Source organism: Suncus etruscus, chromosome 1 (assembly GCF_024139225.1).
Source record: "Suncus etruscus isolate mSunEtr1 chromosome 1, mSunEtr1.pri.cur, whole genome shotgun sequence".
Lineage (NCBI taxonomy): Eukaryota > Metazoa > Chordata > Mammalia > Eulipotyphla > Soricidae > Suncus > Suncus etruscus.
In genome coordinates, this window is record NC_064848.1 from 145,499,012 (window position 1) to 145,523,582 (window position 24,571).

Sequence of the window (24,571 nt, forward strand, 5' to 3'; positions counted from 1 at the left end):
TATCATTTGATGTCTTTAGTTTTTAAAAAATATATTTTAACTTTATTTTTTTTGGTTTTGTTTTTGGGCCCACACCCATTTGGTGCTCAGGGGTTACTCCTGGCTAGGCGCTCAGAAATCGCCCCTGGCTTGGGGGGAACCATATGGGACGCCAGGGGATTGAACCCAGGTCTGTCCTATGCTAGCACTTGCAAGGTAGACACCTTACCTCTAGCGCCACCTTCCTGCCCCATATTTTAACTTTAAAACTGTGAAACTATTCACTCTGAATTTTAGTATGATTGTGATTTTAGTTCTTTTTACTGAGTTTGAATAATTAAAAATTAAAATTTCTTCTGTGTTTATCATTCTAAAATTAAAATAAATCATGAAAATAACAAGAACTACTGATTATATTGTGATGGTTGCTAAAATAATTGTATAAGGGAAGTATTAAAAATGATCTGCTATAAATATCAAATATGCTAAGTGAGTCACTGTGTTAAATACTTCCAGAGTCTGAGGAACTGCCGTAGACTATAAGATTTAGCAATAAATGAAGCCACTAGAGTGTAACAATGGCCTAGGAAGAATCGGTAAGATACCATAGTTTTCACTCTGACCATAAGACACACATAATTTTTAGATGCTCTATTTCCCCTGCACTCAGGTGCATTCGCTTCATAAGATGCACTTTTGTTGTGGGGGGGAGGTTCATCTTATGGTATGAAAAATATGATAAGTGTTGATTCACTAGTTTAGAATCATGGAAAACACAAAACAAAATTTAGAAGAGGACTGCTTCAAAAAGTGAACAAGGAGCAGATCGCATGGGAGAAAACAGATAAGAGACTTAGAATATGTTGAGAAGTTTTCAGAAGAATAGGTTAGAAAATAGCACCCAATATGACTTGAGAAGAGCAATCCTGCTATTGCCCTCTGGCTTCTTCAAGGGGTGAACATTTAAATTAACTTAAATAGTATCAAACAGATTGATAAAAGTATAGAATTTGTTAAGAAACCTCTATTTGTCCCTATTAATATGGGGAAGACCCAGAAAAGCTGAGGAAATCACTGATGTCCTACAAAAGCCACATTTGGGCTCAGAGAAGAGGACTCATTATTTATTTGTTTTTCTACTCTGAAAGGTTCAGATTTAAGTTCTGCCTTCCTCATTGAAGATAGGAAGAATTAGTGTTCTAAAGAGATGCTTTGAAGGAATGTATTCATATATATCTTTATCCATTTTCTTTCAGGGCCTTTTCCATAAAATAAACATATTACTAAAGACATCTTGGGATAGCATATTCTTACTCTCTTTCAAAGACATAAAATGGAAGGTTAACTTTGTAATTGTGTTTAGAAGTAGATTAATGATTTTCTTTCTAAAGCCCTTTTCTGTGGTCTTAGATGCACTTAAGAATAGAATGGGAGCAAGACTATTTAAAAAGGCTTTGAGCTCAATGGGGGAAAAGAAGACTTGTAGAAAGAGCATTAACTTATTTTTCTTGATTCTAAAAAAAATCAAATACATCTTTATTTTTAGAAATATGGAATACGTTGAAATGAAAGTGATGGGGCCATCGTACTTGTGGACAATTTTAGTCCTTGATGGCAAAATGTTTATATGTTAATCATAGAGCTTCAAGTTTCTCCTTGTGAAAAAATCCTAAGTCTACTTCAAAATCTTTTCCTCCTGTTACCTCTGTAATTGTGAAGGTTTGGTTCCTCTGTTGCTAGAGGGCTAGTCAAATGAGGACTTAGTGATAGGTCAAGAAAGGGGTTCTTTGGCAGAGTCATGCCCTCAAAGTAATTCTGCCTGCGTTGTGACAAGAAGGGGTCTTTCTTTATAGGGAATAAATGGGAAGAAAAAGTTTGGGCATAGACTAGTGACTGCTGGAAACATAAAATCCCCTTATGGGCTGGTTCCCCGAGGTACAGACCATTTTTTATTTTTTATTTTTGTTTTGTTTTGTTTTGTTTTTGTTTGGGGGCCACACCCAGCGACACTCAGGGGGTTACTCTGACTTTGTGCTGCAGAAAACCGCTCCTTGCTGGGGGACCATATGAGACGCTGGGGATCGAACCACGGTCAATCCTACCTAGGTGAGAAGCAAAGGGCCCTACCTCTTGCGCTACTGCTCTGGTCCCAAGACCATCTTAACTGTAAACTTAAGCTTTTATGTTTTTGGATAAGGGTTAAACTAAGGACAAGCTATCTCGATCTTTAGGTTTGGGGGAAAGGGCAGTTTACCTTGTCTAATACAGATCTTTATTCTGGTTTATTTTAACACGCAGTCAGATTACTATGACTTTGGTTTTATCTTTCTACTTTGGAGGCAAATATTTATTTAATTGTAAGCAAGGTATTTAGAAGGCTTTCACTGCAGCCACTTCGAAAAAACTGGTTTCTGCTAAGGGCTCCATCAGAAGAATTTTCAGAAGCCAGAGCGGGTAGGGCTTTTAGACTACCAGGGTCTGATTTCTGGTATCCCATAAGAACCCGGGAGCACCACAGTAATGACCCCCTGAGCACAGAGCCACGAGTAACCCTGAGCACCACTGGGGTGTAGCCCAAAAACCAAAAAAGAAAAATTAATTCCCAAAAATTACTGGATCGATCCAGAGGCAGTGCGTGATCTCTCTCTCTTTCTCTCTCTGTCTCTCTGTCTTCTGTTTCTCTCTGTCTCTGTCTCTCTCTGTCTTTCTGTCTTTCTCTCTGTCTCTGTCTCTCTCTGTCTCTGTCTCTCTGTCTCTTTTTCTCTCTCTGTCTCTCTCTCTGTCTCTGTCTCTCTGTCTCTCTCTCTCTCTCCCCTCAGCAAGTCCAGAATCCATTTCCAACCTTAGATCATGATCTTTATTAACCAGGGATACCAAAAAAAAAAAAAAACCAACAAAAACAAACAAACAAAAAAAAACAAAATAATAATCAACATCCTCTTTATTCTACTCCTTTCCTTAAGTTTCATCTCTTTTCTTTCAAAAATAATGTTTTCAGCCTAAAATGTTGTCTTCTTTCTTTTTCTTTTCATCTTTTTAATATTTCAGAATCAAATTTTCCAAACTTCTTCACTTGGGCAATCTTCTCTCAACCCAGGCATACTTTAAAAGACACACCAAAGACTTTCTTTTTCTCCAAAGAATGTATCTGCCCTCACAGGTGAATTTAAATTCAAATTTCCACCTCTTGTTAAATGGAGAGTACTTGAAACTGAAATTACACATTTTTTCCTTGACATATTTTTCTACTATATCTTGGGAAAAATTTTTATTCATGACTAAAGCACAATGTTCTCTGCTATATGCTGAGCTATTATTTAGCAATTTCTGTGAAATAGAGAAATAATAATGGAAAAATATGTAAGTTAACACTTGAGTCTTTCTTACCTGAGAACTTTCAGATTCTTTTATTTTAAATCCAAGCAAATATATCATAGTCAATAAATATATATTGACTGCTTATCTATTGAGTTATGTATATGTGTATGGACATTGGGAACGTATCACACATACACTTTTTCATTACTTTTTCTCATAAAATTATGCATGTACAAATTTCTACACCTTCACTATTTTCCCATGTTATTTTTATTATGCCATGTCATTTAAAATATAGATGTAGCATAAATTATTTAATCACCCTCCTATTGTTAGGCATTCAGACTGCCTTTGTACTGTGTTGGAGTTTATATACATTGTCTGCATTTCCACTGATTTTCTCTGGATGTATTTCCAAAGATTAGAATACTTAGCAGAATGGCCAGTAAATATTCAATACATCTTTATTTTTTAAATAATTTGAAAAGAAAGTCTTGATAGCTATATTTGAGCTATCTGTCCTTTAGGAAGATTGTACACTGGGGCATTGTCCTATTTATTTCCTTTATGTACCCAATTAAAGAAATCTATTTTTAAATTTATTTTTTAATTAATTTTTAAAATTTTATTTTAGCCTCTGTGGTTTAAAATAATATGAGTGATAGGGCTTCATGCATAACACATTTTTTCCACCACACTCTCCACGAGTGTCCACCTCCATCTACCATAGTCTCTGGATTTCCCCTACTCGTGCAATTTCCTCATCCACTTTTCCACTCTATGGCAAACTTCATGCTAAAGATCAGATCTCCACTCTTGGTTCCAGAGTTTAGTGAAGAAAGGAAAGAAATTGAATAGAGGAGAAGGGGGATAAATAAAAGGAGATAGGGACCAAGGAGAAATGACAGAACTAAAAATCCAAGCCACGAAGTCAATAACAATGAAATCAGGAGACCCAAATGTAATAATACTAATACTATTAATAATGACCAAATAATAATAAACAAATGTAAAAAAGGTGTCTGTTATAATGACAGGTTTGGGCAGGGTTATGGTAGCATAGGATAGATTCTTGTAACATTGGTAGAGGAGGTTGATAAGATTGATGCTGAAAATTATATGTCTAAAATTCAACTATGAATAATTTTGTAAATTCCAATTCTTTAAATAAAAAATTAAAATTTAATTAAAGTAACATAAAATCTAAAAGACCAGTTGTCAGTCTGAACCTCCTTTTAAATTTAGTATTATCTTTTTATGTGGGAAATTAGTCATTAAAATGTGGGGTCACAGCCAATATTCCTAGGGGTAGAAGGGCCAGTGCCTCTGATGATACTAGATCTAGAGATGTGAGCCTGAAATCTGAGGGTGCTGAAAGCTTGGAGGACCACTAGGGTCATACCTTATAATATGGTTCTGGCTATACTGTCTTTTATGGTTCCACATAAACTTTCTAAGTGTTTATTCTAAGTCAATGAAGAATGTTGTCTGAATTTGAATAGGGATTTTATTGAATCTATTTAGTAGTTAAGAGTATGGTTAGGTTATGTTGCTGAAGGGGTCACAGGATAATGGGGATTGAAGTTAAAGCTTCGCATATGCACAGCATGGGCATACAATGTACCATTTAAGCTATTTTTTCCAACCCCAGTGTTTTGTTTTAAAAATTGCATTTTTCTTTTACTATGTTAAAGGTGCTTTCATGTTTGATGTTTCATGCTTTACCCAGTTCCCTGGTGTTGAATGTGTGTAACTCATAAGAACAACTTATTTGTAGGTTGATGAGAAGGGTATATGCCTAAGGTACACTTACCTAAAATTCTTGGAATTTTGGTATTACAGAGTAAATTCTATTGCCCAAATATCTATTCTGTATAATTGTAGGAGAAAATAAATGGAGATAGTTAACTATATTGAAAGTTAAAGGCACATAGTGACAGGAACTTAGTTAGAATAGGCAACAATTTTAAAATTTTATTGTTTATTAATATCTTTAAGCAACATGGTTACAAAGATGTTTGTAGTTGGACTTCAGTCATAAAAAGTATATTATATATTTTTTGTCCCCCAATTCACAATACAGACCAGGCAAAGGGTCTGTGTTGAGATGCATATGGGGTGCATTTACTGTACCTCCTCTTTCTATACAGTCAGTGTAAAGAACACAGCCTGTGGTAAGAATTGGAAGGCCTTTATCTTATCTTTTCTTTTTTTATTTCTTTAATATATATATATAATATGTTATATTATGCTGAGTGAAATAAGTCAGAGGGAGAGATAAACACAGAATGGTCTCCCTCATCTATGGGTTTTGAGAAAAATGAAAAACATTTATGTAATGATTCTCAGAGATAAAATAGAGAAGGACTGGAGGGTCCAGCTCCTGATATGAAGCTCACCACAGGGATCGTTTAGTGCATTCACAGAAATAATTACACCGAGAACTATCATAACAAAATGTAACTGAATAAAAAGCCTGTCTAGAGTACCAATATCCTGTGTCCTTCCTCCCCAACTCACACCGGCCTGTACTCTAAGGATGGAGGAGACATTAATAGGAGCTAATAACTTGAAGAAAAAAATCACATTTAAACATTGAAGAAGTTAGTGAAACAAAAGTCTAGATATTTTAGGGACTAAGAATCCTGGAATATGTGTATTTAGTGTGAGAAAGCACAAAAATGCAATTACTTGGGATGAGGAAAATATTAACGGGAACTAATAACTTGAAGAAAACAACATATTGAAAGTTTCAATAAGACCAAAGAATAATTTAAGGGACCAAGAGGTCTGGACTATGAGTGTTTATTCCTAGAAAGCACTGAAATGCAAAAACATAGAGCAATTTTAGGATCTAGATATAGAACTAAATATAGTGAAATATAAAGGTCATAAGAATTGAAAAGGCTTGTAAAGAACAAGCTCTTCAAATGGAACTTAGAGTAAGGTCTTATTTATAAATAAAATTTTAGTTATTTCTTTTGCCTTCAACTTAATTTGAAGGAGCTTGCTCATCTTTGTGTGTGTGTATGTGTGTGTATGTGTGCATATGTGTCTGTGTTCATATGTATGCATTAGATCCAAAGATATCAATTCAAAAACATAGCATTTCCCTCAGTAGTGATCAGAACAAAAATATTTAAAAACAAAATATATATAATATATGTGATTATTACCTGGAATTTACCTCCAATTATTTGAGATTATCTCCAATTCTATAGATTGTACTCGTAGAGAAATTGTTTATTATTTTACGTTAGACCCAGGTTTTCTCTATGATGTTGAACTATGTGTGGAAGATGATTGGAACAGAGTTTTCTCATACTTCCAAATTTGCTGAGCCATTCCTAGTTTACATTTATTTTTAAGTTTAACAGTGCCATTGTATCTCCCAAAGAGTGCCCAGATATAGAAAAAATATTATATGGTCACCTTGATCATAAGAATAAATTAAATGCAACAATTTGATTTGATAGGGCCCAAAGTTAGATTCAATTGTTAAATAAGCAATATTATGTTATGGTGTTAATAAAGCCTAAATTTTAATACTTTGAAATGTCCTTTAAATTTTCTTATTGGTGTAATCTGCATATAAATTGAGATGAAAATATTTGTAGCTTAAGTAGTACATTAAACTAAGGAACAGAATATTAATCTTTGAATGACAATTTCTAAATAGAATGCAAGTGTAGCTTGGGGCAAGTTCTCCTTTATGTTCAGAAACCTTTAACAGTGGGGCATATGCAGGAACATACATATCAGGAAAATAAAATAGAAGACTTAAATTTGAGGTTTTAATCTTGGAAGTGTTAAATGGGCAGGTGTGTGAACCACTAAGATGAGGCCATGGAGATGAATGTGCTAACAAGCTGTAGTTCAGTTTGGACATTTCCCAATGGACATTCATTATTTGTGAAGGGAAGACTATTATTAGAGGAAACTTAGGTGCAAGTTCTCAGAAATGTTGTTTTTGTTCTTGCTTTGGGGCCACACCTGGTGCTACTGAGGGATTACTCCAGGGTCTGAGTTTAGGGATCACTCACGGCACAGAACAGGGCACAAAAATAGGATGCTGAGAATTGAATCTAGGTCTGCAAGTGCAAGGCAAGTCTGTTCCTGCTGTGTTACCTCTCCAGCTGCAGTATCCAGGACTTTTGTCAAAACTTGAAAGTTTTAGGATCTTGGTTGATGCATAATTTAGGACTCATTTCAGATTGCTTCATTCATGGCCTATATATAAAACTTCTAGAAGTGTATTATGTAGACTACCTGTTAATTTTAATTGAAGTTGTTCCTTTCAGCACAGCTTTTACCTGCTTTTGCCTTTCACCTATTTATCAGCATGTGGTTGTAAATATGTGGTTGCCTTTTAATTGATAACTTTATGTTCTATCTCAATTGAACCACCTCTCAGTCAGGGTCATTACAACATCAGTACACAGAACATATCAATTATTAGGATTATGACAACAATATTTCATAACCTATAATGATTTCAAGAAGATACAGGCACTAAACAGTTCAAAAGGGGAACTTCTCTCTACTGAGGAAAACTTAACTGTCATGGTATTTTTATTATTATTAATTCTGGTATATCTTTTCAGAGTCAGTTAAACAGTGTGCTTATGAAACTGTGTAAGGAATCCCTTACCCCAACTCCCTAAACTTTCTGTTGATATGTTAATCTCACCTGGATGGTCAAATCCACCCACACCTGAGAGGGGTCTAAGGTTTGGAATAAAGAATAAAAGGTACTGGCTGGGGAAATAAGAGGAAGACAGCAAGGAAGGATGGAGAGCATCAGAAAGGGAGACTGAGAGAGCTCCTGAGAGAAAAATATGAGTTAGGCAGACATGGCGCAGAGTCTGCACATGACAGAGGAAAAAACCATGCGCTAACAAAGCAAGCTGACTCCAATGAGACTTTTACTGACTCTTTGAATTATTTCATCACTGGATCATATGGGAGCTCGATTTCCAGTTTTTGGAGGAATCTTCATATCGCTTTCCATAAAGGTTGAACTAGACGGCATTCCCACCAGCAGTGGATAAGAGTTCCTTTCTCTCCACATCCCCGCCAACACTGTTTATTCTCATTCTTTGTGATGTGTGCCATTGTCTGGGGTGTGAGGTGGTATCTCATGTTTTGATTTGCATCTCCCTGATGATTAGTGATGTGGAGCACTTTTTCATGTGTCTTTTGGCCATTTGTATTTCTTCTTTGTCAAAGTGTCTGTTCATTTCTTCTCCCCATTTTTTGATGGGATTAGATGTTTTTTCTTGTAAAGTTCTGTCAGTGCCTTGTATATTTTGGAGATTAGGCCCCTATCTGATGGGTATTGGGTGAATAGTTTCTCCCACTCAGTGGGTGGCTCTTGTATCCTGGGCACTATTTTCTTTGAGGTGCAGAAGCTTCTCAGCTTAATATATTCCTGTTTATCTCTGCTTTCACTTGCTTGGAGAGTGCAGTTTCCTCCTTGAAGATGCCTGTAATGTCCTGGAGTGTCTTGCCTATGTGCTGTTCCAGCTATACCACTCCTAGGAATATACCCTAGGAACACAAAAATACAATACAAAAACCCCTTCCTTACACCTATATTCATTGCAGCACTATTTACCATAGCAAGACTCTGGAAATAACCAAGATGCCCTTCAACAGACGAATGGCTAAAGAAACTGTGGTACATATACACAATGGAATATTATGCAGCTGTCAGGAGAGATGAAGTCATGAAATTTTCCTATACATGGATGTACACGGAATCTATTATGCTGAGTGAAATAAGTCAGAGAGAGAGAGAGAGAGAAAAATGCAGAATGGTCTCACTCATCTACGGGTTTTAAGAAAAATGAAAGACATTCTTGCAATAATAATTTTCAGACACAAAAGAGAAAAGAGCTGGAAGTTCCAGCTCACCACAGGAAGCTCACCACAAAGAGTGATGAGTTTAGTTAGAGAAATAACTACATTTTGAATTTTCCTAATAATGAGAATGTATGAGGGAAATGGAGAGCCTGTTTAGAGTATAGGCGGGAGTCGGGTGGGGAGGAGGGAGACTTGGGACATTGGTGATGGGAATGTTGCACTGGTGATGGGTGGTGTTCTTTACATGAGTGAAACCCAAACACAATCATGTATGTAATCAAGGTGTTTAAATAAAAAAAAAAGAATTATTTCATCACTATTACCTTTCTTCAGACCTGCCAGCGGAAGGAGCTAGAGGTGCTGGGCTGAGGGTGGCCTCGCCCAAATTGTGGACTTTATATTTTATATTAAATCAACAAAACTGCATCTGAGGAAAAATAGTTCCTATATCAAGAAATTTGGTCTTTTGCTCCTACATAACTGACCATCAGAAGAACTTCATAAGACATAATTATACTCAGCACATAATCTGAATTAGAAAAATTAGACCTAAGACCATTATTTGGTGTTTAATCAATGAATCCTTTCCTGATTGAAAAATGGACACACATTAATTAGAGAAAAGGCAGCAAAATAGAGAAATATAAAGAGAAATAATAATTAGAAGTTTATGAAAAATATGTTATTTTAATATATCCTGACAACTTATTTTTCTATAGAAAAATGTATTTAAAAATATTTTTGGGGGCCCGGAGAGATAGCACAGTGGTGTTTGCCTTGCAAGCAGCCGATCCAGGACCAAAGGTGGTTGGTTCAAATCCCGGTGTCCCACATGGTCCCCTGTGCCTGCCAGGAGCTATTTCTGAGCAGACAGCCAGGAGTAACCCCTGAGCACCGCCGGGTGTGGCCCAAAAACCAAAAAAAAAAAAAAAATTTTTGGAACCACATTAATTTAACATATTTGTATATAGTTTTTACTCTCAACACCATATGGTAAGCAATAATACTACTAAATTCTTCAAATACCTAATAATTAACAGCTGCATAAAACTGTAACATATGGTTATACTGTACTATAATTATTTCCTCGTACTAAAAATTTTTCTGTCCTTCTTACTATAACAATTAATGTTATGATATACATTTTGCATATTAAGTGTTGACAGTATTTCAATTGATTTTTTTTTTTGTTTTGGGTCACACCCAGTGGTAGTCAGGGGTTACTCCTGACTCTGTGCTCAGAAATCACTCCTGGCAAGCTCAGGGGACCATATGGAATGCTGGGGATTGAACTTGGGTTGACAATTGCAAGGCAAACGCCCTACCCTGTTTTATTGCTCTGTCCCTTGTTCAAGTTTTTTAAATAAGTGAAAATATTGGGATAAACATTTGAATAATAATGATAGATATTCCTAACTGGTTTTGTAGTTAATTTATCTCATACTCCTGTTAACAGCAATTGGAAGTTTATTTTATATAATATATATATATATATTTACCTCATTTTATATTATATATATTGCATATTTGTCAAGTTCACAAATATAAATATTTTATTCTAGATTTATTTGACATTTCTTTGATCATTCAGGTATTAGTTTTAGCACATTGGGAATAATATATTATTTGCATGACTGCTATCTTTTAAAAATATCAGTTTTGGAGCTAGAGCAATAGCACAGTGAGGAGGGCATTTGCCTTGCACAGATTCTAACATCCAATATAGTTCCCTGAACTCACCAAGGGCCCACTTTTGAGTGCAGAGCCAGGCGTAAGCCCTTATAACCACAGGGTGTGACCCCATAACAAAAAACCCCAAAATATCAGTTTTATCTGCCATTTTGTTACTTAAATTATGGACTTTTGAATTTTATTAGTAAATTCTTGAGTTCATATTTTCAATATAAAACAATTAAAAGTTTAACATATAAAGATGCCAAATTATCCATTAATTGGTATTTTGTTTTACATTATTTCTATTTAAATTTTAGTAAAATTTCTGGTTGAGATAGACAAAATTATCCTAAAATTCATATTGTAAAAGAAAGACCCTAAAATAACCAAGTAAATTTTTTCACAGATGCCTTGTTTCTAATATGTTGAAACTACAAATTATTTACATTAACTTCAATGAGTTAATGTAAATCAAACAAATTTGAGTCCATTCATGTTATGAAATTATGCTTAATGATGGAAAGGAAAAAACACTAATACACATGATGGAAAAAATCATACCAGGTCAAAGAAACTAATCTTGAGATGATTTTTGATTCTTTTTATTTCACCTTATAGTACTTGCTGCAATTGCTGTGTACTTTCCCATATATATCGGTAAAATCACCACACACACTGTATTTCCAATCTTGGTTAGTGAGTCTGAAGCAGGTTAACCATGAAAAATTAATAAACAAACCAGTCAGGAGAGAATAATGAAGTCGGTTCAATTCTTGCCTCATGGTCCCATTCTGTGTACCAAGCCTTTTTTGAGTCTATAGTACAAATTCAACCTGGAGGGGGAAGATCGAGTGAGTGACAAAGGTACCTACATCAAGCTACTCCAGTCTAGGTGGAAATTTACATATCAAAGGAACAGGTGACAAGGAAAGAGGAGGTTGAAGGGAATGCCTTTGTTTTGGGTAAAAGCAGGGTCTGATCTAACAATTCACTCTTTGTGTTCAAAAAATATTTTTTGACAAGGGCTACATAAGTTTTGCTCTATTGTTCTGTAAGTACAAAGAGGCAGGAACCCCAGAGAGGCTGTTAATTTGCATAGGCACAGTAAAAGTTGGGGAAATAAAAAGAAAAATTACCCTTTAGCAATAAGTAAGGTGGTGAAGAAAATTTCTAATTCCTAGGAATCACTGGGGTGAGGGTAGACTTAGCTTTAAAAAGCATCATAGGTTAGATTGTGCATACATCTTTTTTTTTTTTTTTTTTTTTTTTTTTGCCACATCTTGTGGTGCTAAGAGGTTACTCCTGGCTCTGTGTTCAGAAATTGCTCCTGGCTCAGGGGATCAAAATGATTGCTGTAGATCAAACCTACATCCATCCTGGGTCAGCCACATGCAAAGCAAACACCCTACTGCTGTGCTACCACTCCAGCCTAACATACATCATTTTCAAACATACATCATTTTTCAAAACAGTTTTTTCCATATCCTTCTCTTACACATATCACAAAATAGGAATTAAAAAACTCTTCCATCTGACTTGCTGGCTTTACATTTTTTGAAGTAGCTGGGTCAGTTTGGCAGTTGTATCTTATTGTTCTATCTTCAATGTGTGTGTGTGTGTGTGTGTGTGTGTGTGTGTGTGTGTTTTGGACACCTTTATATCAATCTAATGTCTATCTGTACTATACATATATCTATGTTGTACATTGCTTTTCTTTCCCTCTTTCGTGTTCACCACTTATCAGTTTCTTTTCTATTGTATCCCTTTATTCTCTCACCCTATATTTGTTACTTCTCCCTATTTAACCCTTTTTATCCATAGAGATTCATCCCTTAGAATCCTGGAATTTCTCCCTGTCCCATCCCTCCCACTTCTTTTTGTCATGGACTGCTGCTTACAACAGGATTTGGCTTTTGAGAGAGCCCTGGCTCTAGGACAATATTTTGGTCTGTGACTTCTGCGAGCCATTTTTCAGACTGTCACAAGACTACATTGCTGGCTGAAGCTGTGCTTCAAATTCTATCCCCTTGGGACTATTCCAAAAGTCTTTAGGGGAATATATATATTTCTTTAGATGTATTTCTTTAACATGTCTACTTTCTTTATGTATACTTCCTTATGTAGATGCAGTACTCCACCTTTGAACTTGTTTAGTAAGAAATTTAGGAGATTTGTATCTCCTGGTCTCTGTTTGCTGCTAGAACCAGGTAAAAGGGATTGTTTAGCTTATTATTATTAACCCCCTTGTTGACCAATATTATCCTGTAGCATTGTTCCTTTTTGCATAAGCACAATAATATGAGGACTTTTAGGTATAGAGAGATGTTTCTATTAGGGATGGGAACCCTGAAATTTTTATGCCTTACAACCTGATCTTTTGTCATAATGACTTGACTCAGGTTTTGATTGTTCAGATGCTGGCCATTCACCCTTGAACCCTGGGTCCTATCTTCTGAACCAACACAGTTTCTGCAATATCACCAAGAATTGATTTTCTACCTGGGCATACCTATGTGCTACCCTGGCAATGTCTTGCACCAGGGTGGGCTCCTATGTCACCTGATGACAGGTAACAGCAACAACTTGCATCCAGATGGGTGGTTTCCTTGCCATGCTACTCTCTGGTGGCATGAAACTAGGACACCCTTTGTGATGCCCTGACATCAACATAGGATTAGTGTAAAATCCAAGATGTCTAAAAATAGAAGCCTGACTGCATCTTCCTCTATTTGGAGAATATTTCCTAGAATTGAGAAGAAATTTCTTGAGGTTAGACAAATTGGTCTGCCTGGAGCCTATACTTGGTCTAATAGCAGGATGCTTTATGGATAAGGACACACTACTTTTAGGCTAAACTTTTTGTTTTTCTATTTTCCCAACTTTTGCTGCCTTTTGCTGCTATCCTTTTTTATTTTTCAGATAGAGGTTCCAGCATTTGCATAGAATTTGGGGATACCTTTTGCTTTGTTTTATTCTGCATTTTCTATAAAATAAAAAAAAAAGGTGGGAGTTGTTGGAGTAACTGGTTTTTAGTGTATTCAGGATAAATCTTCTTTGCTTGTGCCTGTCCCCTATGGGTAGAAAGTACCTTTAGATTAGCCCTCTCCCCCTACCTGTTCTCCACCCAGAGGGGTGGTTATATTCTTCTCATTAAAGACCTCAGATCAGAGAGAATTCCTCCAGGTTTCAGTTTCACAGCTAGCCTGTGTGCCTGATGGTACCTTTTGCCTGCTTGCAGAGAGCTTGTGGTGGAAGTTTCTGAACCTGATTAATCTCCCTAACCTTGTGTGGATTAGTTCCTGTATCACTATTGCTTCCAGACCCATGCTTCTCCATCCACTGGGATTGAGGCATGAGGCTTTCACTACATATAACTATATTGGAAATAACATGATTACATTAGTGTTAGTTTTAATTTTTTAGTGTGCAAAGCCACTGTCAAGTTGTGAAGAAGACCCCTTTCCACCAAAGTCCTTATTTCATGTTGGCCTACCTCTTTCATCCCTACTTCCAACATCCTTCCTCCTACCATTGGTCACTTCAGTTCTATAGTCAAAGACCAAGGCTCTGCTATGATTGGATAATGCCTATTATTTTGATTTACTTATAAACACAATATGAATAAGATAATCATATTTATTTTTGAATCCATGATTTATTTTACTGATCATAACAACTTCTAGTTCCACTCACAAAACAGAAAAGGTAAATTTTAATTTTTTATAGCTAAATATTCTATTGTGTGTATTATCACAACTATTTTTACAGTTTTCAGTGTATATTGAATTGTTTCCAATTATTGTGAATGATTATTGCGAATAGAGCTAAAGCAAACCTAGTTGTCCATATTTCTTACACATTAATGACTAAGATTAAATGCACTGATATTGGGATAAGTACCTAGAAATAGAATTGATAAGTCATATGGGATTGATAAGTCATATGATAAGTCAAATTAAGAGAATTAAGTAACAAAAAAAAGAATTAAGTGTCTTAATTTATTGACAAATCTCCATACCACTTTTGATAAAGGCCAAACATGATGACACTTCTACCATCTGTAAATAAGGGTCCTTATTTTAATGTAATTGCCCTAGCTTTGGTTGTTTTCATTGTTTTCTATTGAGTACACATAATACATTTCTATATAATACATGATGTAAGGTGATATCTCAATGCCATTTTAATTTGTATTTTCCGGGTTTTCTATAAGATTATCAATTAAATTCTCTGGTGCTTTCATGACCAGTGATCCCATGTCAAAATACCATCACTTTGGGAAAATAGATTCCCACCTAAGGATTTTCTTGGGGTGGAAACAGATATACAGTATATACCATTAAAGGCATATAAATTGTAATAATAATTGTGAGAATTATCAGAGAAGAATTCAATTTCCATGATAGTAATGAGTGTGAAGGACTGGTAGTCATATACATGGGTATAAACAAGCAATTTAGCACTAAACAATATAGTTTTTTATACATAGAAAACATAAAATTTTAATAAGCAGAAGAATTACAGAAGGAAATTACAAGAAACCACAATATCATTAAAATGCAGGATGAAAGCATGAGCATAGCACAGAGAGGATATACATTTTTTATATAATTTTTATTTTGATCAAAGTGGCTTACATAGCTTTCACAGTAACATTTTAGGTACATATTAACAATGTATCAGGGGAATTCCCATCACCAAAGTTGTTCTCCCTCCACCCCTGTTCCATCTTGCATCCCATATCCCCCACCCTCACCTCCCGGGCTGCTAGTATAAGTGGTCCCCTCTGTGTCTAGCTTACTACTTAGTGATCATACAACTGTTTGGTCTTGATACCCTCCATTATTTCCCCTTCTATTTGAGAGGTGGAACTAGATAGTTCAAGTTATGTGATTTTGTTTATAGTTTTTAAATGAAAATTAAAAATATGAGAGGGTTTCAAAGTCATAAAGCAAGAATTTTCCGAAGTTATATTTCAAGACCACTGTTAGTAGTTTAACCTATAGCTAGACTATAAATTGGTAGCATTTTACTTTATTGGGAAAACATAAGCCTATAATGATGGTACATTGATCTTGATAAATTCTTTTATCTATTTATTTCACATCTCGAATATGATATTTAAAGTTCACATGAATTAATGTTTTACACATACTTCCCAATTAAATTGGTACTAAACAGGAAATAAAACTCTGTGATTAAAGAGAGAACTTTATGCATTACTTAGTCAATGGCTTTCCAGAATTCTCAATTGATTTTTGATCATGAGACACTAGGAAAAAATATCCTTGAATTTGAAAGTAAATTTGAGTAAAGGTATGGAAGTTGTGTTGAGAAAAAAACAAAAGTGGAGAATAATGGTTGAATGATGTTATTATTTTTGAGTGTTTAAAGCTGTAAAATAAAGGAAAGCCTAAGAAAATTTTCCTAATAGCCTAGGTGCTATGTTCATAGTTTTTCACTCTTAATCATTTTCTTTTTGGTTTGTGGTTTTTGGGTCACACTCACGGTGCTCAGGGGTTACTCCTGGATTTGCACTCAGAAATCACTCCTGGTAGGCATGGGGGACCATATGAGATGCCGAGATTCAAATCATCATCTGTTCCCTCTTCACTCTAACATTTATAAAAATTTTCACATGCAAGCATTATTTTAATGTCTGAGTGAGTGAAGTAGGTAAAACACTGCCTTAAATTGGCAATTGGGGAAGGGGAAGGGCAAGGATAATAAATCAGATGATAAGCTAAATAGTCATATGTGTCAGACTTTAATTAAGAGTGATTTCACTGCAGTTAAAGTGAATTGCCTCCTGTCAAAATTTATTGCCTCTATTATTTGAATGGGAACTTGAATAGTGGAATTATCTGAATTATGAGTAAATTAATTTGCACCCATAATTTTGTTTAATATTAAATTAGTAACTTATTGGTCTTGAGATAGTACAGAGAGCAGGGCACTTGTCTTGTAGCTGGTCAACACAGGTTTGATTCCATGCACCTCATATGGTCCCTGAGCACAAGTAAGAGTCATTCCTGAGTGCAGAGTAAGAGGCCCAGAGTACTGCTGAGTGTGACCCAAACAAAACAAAAATAAATAAAATAGTAACTTATTTACAGAAATGGATAAAGTTTAAAATAGTTTTAAAACCATATATAAGGGCCAGAAAGATAGTGAAGTGCATAAGGCAGATGTCTTCCAAGTGGTCTGTCCAGGTTTGATATCCAGTTCTCCATATGGTTCCGAGCCCTGCCAAGGAGATCCCTGAGTATAAATCCAGTGTAAGTGCCCTGAATATTGCTAGATGTGATTTAAAAAAATCTTAAGTAAATAAAAAATTTTAATAAAACACATATAGGATCCAGAGAGTTAATACAGTGGGTAGGGCTCTTGTCTTCCATGTTGTCAATCTAAGTTTGATCCATGGCACCACATATGGTTTCCTGAGTCCAGGAGTAAGCCCTGACCATTATCAGGTATGGCAAGGAAGAGGAAAGAAAGAAAGAAAGGAATAAAGAAATAAAGAAAAGGTAAATAAAGAAAGAAAAAGAAAGAAATAAAAAGAGAAAGACAAAGAGAAATAAAGGTATATTTGGAACAAGTTTGATTTTTAGGTTTTTTTTGGGGGGTGGGTGTGTAGATACCTAACAGTTCTCACTTCTAGCTCTGTACTCAGGAATTACTTCAATAGGTGTTTGGATACCATATGGGATACTAGGTATAGAACCCAGGTTGGTCACATGCAAGGCAAATACCCTACATACTGTACTATAATGCTGGCTCAGACAAATTAGTTCTTATTTTACTAATATTTTATTGTTTCCTAATTTATCACTAATTCAGTCCCTATATTTGAGTTTCAAATCTTCTGTAGCATTTTCTTGCTTGTTTGAAGCTTACTCGGGGTTTGGAAAAGTTTGCAACCCCTTATAGAAGTTTCTACAATTTTTTCAGCTGAAAGTGTCTTCAAGCCACCTAGTGATGCCACCTTCTATTCAGCATGCTTACTTTGTATTTATCTGAATCATGGAATGATTGCTTTATGCTCTATTTAGCTTCTCAAAGGCCAGAAAGGAGAGATTACCACCACAGTACCCACACTGGTCACTATTCCGAATCCTACTTTAATTTCCCTTTTCTAATCACCAGGGAAGCCTCTCACCTTCAGTCAGGTATCTGGTTTTACCAATTAATTACTTCCATCAATTTAAAACTAATTTCCTTAGAAACTCCTCTAGCTGACTTCTTAATTATATTTTTCTCAAGCCCAACACATTTCAGAGAACATACTTGGTATTAAAGTAGATTATATTCTATTCCTATAAATGCTTCTTTTGGCGGACCACATCCAGCAGTGTTTGGGCACTACTCCAGGTGCAGTTCTTGAGGGACCATGTGGTGTTGTAAATGGAACTTTAGATTCCTGCATGCAAAGTATGCATTACAGCCCTTTGGACTATTTCTCTGGTTCTCTCATAAATACTTTAATATACTGGAAACCAATCTTAATGTGTTTAAAGCAGAGATGCTAGTTACAGAAAGTAAAGTTTAGCATGATAGGAGTATGACAGAAAGAAAATTTGAGAGTGGAGAAAGTGAGCAATAATGATAAATTTTGAAGCAAATAAAATGTAAAGAGTCAAAAATGCTATTAAAGTTAACTAGTCTCTTTAAGGTAAATCAAGTAAGTTCATATAAGTGTCAGAGATTTTTCAAAGTAGGATATGCATGTAAATTTGACCAAATCCTTGGGGGAAGATATTATATTGAAGAAATATTTTCTTTATTTTAAATTATATTTAATAGCTATGCATGACATTACATTTTATGTTTATATCTAACAGTTCGTCACATACTATAAACAAAAGATCTTTGTAAACATCTGTACTTGATTATTAGATTATGTCCTGTTTTTTCTTTTCCTCCTCATTCCCCTTTTTGAGTTGAAAGAAACCTGTGCAGGTTTGATTAGGGACTCACCTACATTTGATTAATATACACACTTTTAAACTACCTTAATCCTACCCATCAGGGGATTTGCCTTTGTTCTGTTAACTCTGGCTAATAAAAGTGACAGAGAAAGCAGCTCAGTTAGAGAAAGAAGCAAGTTTAAGAAGCTGGATTAGTCAAATCCAAGAGGCTGTTCAACCCCCTGGTCCTTAAGCACCTTCTCCCATGGGCCTTTGGTTTCTTGTGTGACATCCCTGATGCCTGATCCATCCATCCCAGTGTTGGCAGGAGCATAAACCAACACACAAATACTGGGAACTGCAGGCTTCATGCAGTTGTCCCCCTGGGAAAACAGCCCCACAGTCTTTGGCCACAAGCTATAGTTTTATAATATGCATTTTTGTAATAAATATTATAAAAACACATAACTCTCTAGAAGGGAAATTAAATATGGTGGAAAAGATTTTAGATAAAGATGATTTTCAGATATAGGCAGTTTGTGAGCATTGCTAGACATTATGAGCTTTAAAATAAAATATAATTTTACAGTTTAGAGAATACTTATTACTAAATCAAGAAAATTATTACTAAATCAAGAAAATGAGGACTTTCCAGACTGGTTAAGTAAGCCTGCAGTTTGGATTATAGCAATGGAAAACCAATTCTGAGATTAACTGATAAGACCTCAAAATAGTGTAACTTCTCAGTATTTGTACCAAGAATTTGTGGCAAGAAATCTTGCCAATGTGTGTTCAGGGATCTCTCCTATCAGGGCTTAGGGGATAAAATGGGAAGCCGGAGGATATAACTACATGTAAGGCAAATGCCTTATCCTGTGACTCCTCCTAGGTAAGTTGTTAACAATTTGTCTTGAAGCAAAATGAGGGGAGATCAAACCAGGTTAACCACATGTTGTTACAAAAGAATTATGTTTTTTGGACACTATTTTTGATCACAAACTACCTTCAAACTGCTAAACAAAGACCCCAAAGTTTACTCATATTATATAATCATTGTTTTCAATCATTTGTTCAATAATTATCCAGTCTTCTTTTTTTTTTTTTTCAGATAAGGGTCATGAAGATAAGAGCACATTCCAGGTACAGTAGTACACAGGGTACTCTCAGAAAAATAGTACAAAGTGGAAGCTGAACTTCAATCTACACATATTAAGTCATTGGTGAACAAAAGGCCCTCTTACTGCTCCAAGGAATTTAAGGGTAGGGAACCTTATGAGAGACTCTGTCTCACAATCCCATAGCCAAGTCACTTTTGAATTTTGAACCAAGAGCCATATTCAATACTGATTTGTTATTAAGTATTAGTAATATTTGCTGTATAGTAATAACAGTTACTATAAATTACCATTGTTTTAACAATAGATAATTCATACTTATAGTTTGTTTAAATCAGTGTGATACCTAGCTTTCTGAAAATTTGATTTAACCTGGGCAAGTCTTTTTCTAATTTTGACATAAGGAAATACTGAAAAATAAAACAAAATTTAAATATACCAAAATTATCTATATACTAAAGAAAAGAAAAGCCCTAATAATTAAAAGATAGGAACATTTTATTATCAGGTTAATCTCCATGCAAAATCAATCCCATTGCTTCGTTGAGCTTTTTTTAAAATTTGAAATATGGAAAGGATTAGGTTGAAGCATCCATGAAAACACAGATGTGCTTAGATTCTTGCTACTCACTAATCTAACCACTAATCTAATCACTGTAAAGCCAAGAGCCTCTATGTGTGTACTCAGTCATAAACCATCCATCTCCACTTGTGGCCCTTGAGAGAGACCCACTATATCTCTACCATACCATTAAGTAAGTGTAACTGGAAATAGTTATCTTTAACAAAATGAGATGCCAGGTTAACTGAAAAAGAACAGTTTTGATGAATTAGAGTCAGTTTTATTTAATTATTACCCAATTTTCCTTATTTTTAATGACTAGTCTGTATATGATAAAAATAAAAAGGTACTTGATGACTTGGAGGGAAAAGTAGGACTTTGTGCAAGTAGTGTACAAAACAACTTAAAATTTTATTCTACTGAGATAAACAGATGGGAATATATATTAAGCTGAGAAGCTTCTGCACCTCAAAGGAAATAAAGCCTAGGATACAAGAGCCACCCACTGAATGGGAGAAATTATTCACCCAATACCCATCAGAAAAGGGGCTAATATTCAAAATATACAAGGAACTGACAGAACTTTACAAGAAAAAAAATCGAATCCCATAAAAAAAATGGGGAGAAGAAATGAACACTTTGCAAAGATGGAATACAAATAACCAAAATACAAATACAAAATACAAATAACCAAAAGACACATGAAAAATGCTGCACATCAGGGAAATGCAAATCAAAAAAGCTATGAGATATCACCTCACACCACAGAGACTGGCACATATCACAAAGAACAAGAACAAGGTGCTGGCGGGGATGTGGAGAGAAAGGAAATCTCATTCACTGCTGATGGGAATGCCATTTTGTCCAGACTTTATGGAAAACAGTATGGAGATTCCTAAAAAAAAAAAAAAAACTGGAAATTGAGCTTCAATATGATCCAGTTATACCACTCCTAGGGATATACCCTAGGAACACAAAAATACAATTCAAAAAATCCATTCCTCACACCAATATTCATTGCAGCACTATTTACAAAAGCCAGTCTTTGGAACCAACCAAGATGACCTTCAACAGATGAATGGCTATAAAAACTGTGGTATATATACACAATGGAATATTATGCAGCCTTCAGGAGAGATAAAGTCATGAAATTTTCCTATACATGGATGTACATGGAATCTATTATGCTGAGTGAAATAAGTCAGAGGGAGAGAGATAGACACAGAATAGTATTACTCATCTATGGATTTTAAGAAAAATAAAAGACATTTTTGTAATAATTCTTAGAGACAATAGAGAGGAGAGCTGAAAGGTCCAGCTCATGATATGAAGCTCACCACAAAGAGTGGTGAGTGCAGTTAGAGAAATAACTACACTGGCAACTAACATAACAATGTGAATGAGTCAGGGAAGTAGAAAGCCTATCTAAAATACAGGCAGAGGAGGGTAGGGAGGTGGGAGATTTGGGACATTGGTGATGGGAACGTCGCACTGGTGAATGGTGGTGTTCTATATATATGACTAAAATCCAACTACAATCATGCTTGTAATCAAATTGTAGACAAATAGTCAAATTTGACAAATGTCAAATAAAGACATTAATAAAGAAAAAATAAATAAAAAGACTAATTAAATATTTTTTTATTCTGCTATAATATATCCTCTGTTTTTACTTAATTCTTCCCATCCATCTTTTTTCTTTCAAAGAGCTATGTTAGTGTTTAAGTTTCCTCTTCCTTCAATATTTAACCTCTAACTTATGACACTTCAAAATAAGTCTTAATTTTTTCAGACAAGATCAAAGTAATTCAGATGTTTGTTTTTCATCCAGGTTAGCGAGTGTTAACAATTTTCATAGTGTTATAAATTTTTTTTTCATTTAATAAATATTTTTCTACAATTTTAGTTTAGGCTCCATGATTTACAATACAATATTGATGATAAGCTTTCAGACATAAGATGTTCCACTATCATGGAGAAAATATTTCTAATATATATCATCAATTGAAAGTTGTGACTGCTTAAGGATGATATAATATCCTACTGCTCTACCTAAAACTGCATTTTGATGTGTTTTTAAAATTTCTTCCTCCTTTACTTATTTGTATGCTAAGTGTGATTCTGAATGTATAATGCCATAGCAGGTAAATTTTCTTGTCTGCATTCTGACCTTGCCATTTTAATCTGCATCAGAGAAAAATGTCTTCATTTCTTAGTTTCTATCCATTTCCCCTTTCAAATGAAGTACAGAACTTAGAGATAGAGCATGCATTACTTATTTTTTAAAGCTGTTTTCATCCATGTTCAATCCTAAAATATCACCTTCTCACCTTCCCGCAAGATTGGCGATAGTTTGTGATCTTCTTAATTCACCTCACGGGTCTGTATTCAATAAACATGTTGAATGCTTTATGATAGTCACCTTGCCAAGTGCTTAGAATACAAAGATATATAAGTCATGTGCCCTGTCCTCAAAAAGGACCTCATCATCTAGTAAGGAGACAGGCACAAAAACAGGAAATTGCATTACAGAATGATAAATTCTGTTGGAAAGGAAAATACAAGGAACAGTGAACCAAGAAAAAGAATTAATTTTGCCTATGGAGTAGGTAGAGTTTATTAGGAAGGAAATGCTTGAATTATTTTTTGAATGATGAGTATGCCAATAATCTGTGTTCAATAATCTAATCTTGAAAAGGCTAATACCTTCCCCACTCTCTGTAGTCATTTTAATTATTCCAAATAATCCCAAATTAGAACATAATATGTGCTCCAAGGGTTTAGCTCCTAAATTCACCATCAATTGGTATTTCTTAATTTAAACTCACCCTTGAGATATACTTGTGGGTTCACATTTCCCCACTCTCCACATACACGTTTTCATCTTCCATTTTATGGTATTTTTTAATGCTTTCTTTAGAGGATAAGCTTCATACCTTTATATTTATGAAAGCCTCACCACATTTGCCTCCAAAGTTCTAGGGCAAATCCACTATCAAAAGTACGCTTCTTCTCATGCCTCTCCTATAATCTAAGGAATTAATTTGTTGTGTTATTGCAGTTGTTTGAAAATTTCTTTGCTTAAAATTTCATATTCCACAGAGTTATTTGTTATTATTATCTTACAATTTGCCTTAGTTTTTGTATTTCACAAGAGAGTGATTTGTGTTTATATATCTTAATGTACTGAGTTGTATTCTATTAAATGTTAAATATACTACAGATTCTTTCAGTTGATGGACATTTAGGTTGAGTTCATACCTACTAAAAATGAGTCCATCAAATTTTTTTTTTTTTTGGTTTTTGGGCCACACCCGTTTGACGCTCAGGGGTTACTCCTGGCTAAGCACTCAGAAATCGCTCCTGGCTTGGGGGGGACCATATGGGACACCGGGGGGATCGAACCGCGGTCCATCCTATGCTAGCGCTTGCAAGGTAGGCACCTTATCTCTAGTGCCACCTTCCCGGCCAGTCCATCTATTTTTATTGTCAGTAATACTATTATGACTGATAAACATGGGATGCAAATATTCTTTAGACTTTGTGTTTTTAAGTTTCTCAGAAATGAAATTTTCTACATCAATTTACCTTCTTAGTACCTATTCATCCACATTTCTTTTTTCTCCTCATCCTCATCAATACTTGTTATTTCAAATATTTTGCATATTGGAATATTTTCCAGTCAGTATTAGGTATTTGCTTATTTCTAGTGAGTGCTATTTTAATGCAAAATGATACTCAACAGTACACATTTGTATTATTTACTTTTTATTTCCAAATTTGATATCTGACCTTAACCACCAATGATCATATATTATAGTTCTTGTCTACCTCACCTACCCCTCTGATACACTAGCTTCTCTTCTACCCATCCAAATTTCATTCATCTGGAAAGGTATTTTTTCTGAGATATAAAATAAATAAAACTCAAAGATTTGAAATGCTATGAACTATCTAGAGTCCTTTGCTAAAAGTTAAATCTATAATAATTCCAATAATTTTTAAAAGGAGGACAATGGTGTTTCTTTAAAAGTCAGTTTTATTTATTTATTTATTTATTTATTTATTTATTTATTTATTTATTTGCTTTTTGGGCTATACCCAGTGACACTCAGGTGTTATTCCTGGCTATGCCCTCAGAAATTGCTCCT

The 24,571-nt window shown here is 34.9% G+C and overlaps 1 non-coding gene across 1 annotated transcript; it reads right to left on the minus strand.

The window, feature by feature from the left end:
* Nucleotides 1-5,355: 5,355 nt before the first annotated feature.
* LOC126032051 (small nucleolar RNA SNORA51) lies at nt 5,356-5,488 on the minus strand. Its single transcript, XR_007503808.1, has one exon. It is a non-coding gene; the product is annotated as a small nucleolar RNA SNORA51 (small nucleolar RNA).
* Nucleotides 5,489-24,571: the final 19,083 nt, after the last annotated feature.